Source organism: Arachis ipaensis, chromosome B1 (genome assembly GCF_059453495.1).
Source record: "Arachis ipaensis isolate K30076 ecotype BB chromosome B1, ASM5945349v1, whole genome shotgun sequence".
Lineage (NCBI taxonomy): Eukaryota > Viridiplantae > Streptophyta > Magnoliopsida > Fabales > Fabaceae > Arachis > Arachis ipaensis.
In genome coordinates this window covers 83,027,711-83,028,819 of record NC_142436.1, presented here as the reverse complement: position 1 = coordinate 83,028,819, position 1,109 = coordinate 83,027,711, and positions in this window count along the sequence as shown.

Genomic DNA, 1,109 nt, shown 5'->3' with positions numbered 1-1,109 from the left:
TTCTATGAAGGCTTGTCCTTATCTTCAAGGAAAGCTTTGGATTATTCATCAAGAGAATCTTTGCAAATGATGAAAATTGCTCAAGAGGCACATGATCTCATAGATATCGTGGCCAACAATGAGTATTTCTATTCCTCTGAAAGGCAAGCAGCTCCAAAGAAAGGTGTATTTGAGCTTGAAGGAGTTGATACCATATTGGCTCAGAACAAACTCATGCACCAGCAGCTCCAACAGCAAATTGAAATAATGTCAAAGAGGATGGATGGATTGCAACTTGTAACAGTGAGCACAACTAACCAACCATCAGTGGTGTGGGGACAGCAGGAGGAAAGTTATGAGGAATAGCAGCCTGAACAAGTGCAGTACATGCATAATCAAGGTTCTGGATCAAATGACTTCCATGGAGACACTTACAACTCATCTTGGAGAAACCACCCAAATCTGAAATGGAGAGAGAGTCAAAACCAGCAGCCTTGGCAAAGAAACTCAAACCAAAACAACTTCAGAAACACAAACCATCAAAACCATCAAAACACTAACCAAAATTCATACAGAAAACCACAAAACAATCAACTCCAATCCAACCACTATCCACCCAACAACCCATCCACTAACCAAAACAACTATCATTCACCCTCAATATCCCATAATCAACCATAAACACCCCAAGAATCTCAAAGGATCTCCAACTTGGAGATAATGATAGAAAGATGATGAAACATCAAGAGCTAGCCAATAAGAACTATGAAGCTTCACTGAGGAACTTGGAAAGGCAAATTGGACAATTATCCAAGCAAACAGCGGCTGAGAGACCAACCAATTCCCTGCCAAGTGACACCATTCCCAATTCCAAAGAAGAATGCAAAGTAATCCAATTAAGGAGTGAAAAAACCTTGGCAAATAACAAAGAAACTACCAAGAAGCCAGCAGAGAATGATAAAGCTAGCAGCAAGGAAGAAGAGATACTCAAAGCCAAGCAAGACTAGGAGAAACTCAAAGAGAAAGAGGAACAACCACAAACTTCAAAGAAGGGAAATGAACTCATGGAGGAGCAATCACAAGAGCAGAGGAAGATAGTAAAGACTCACACATCTCCTCTGCCATATCCT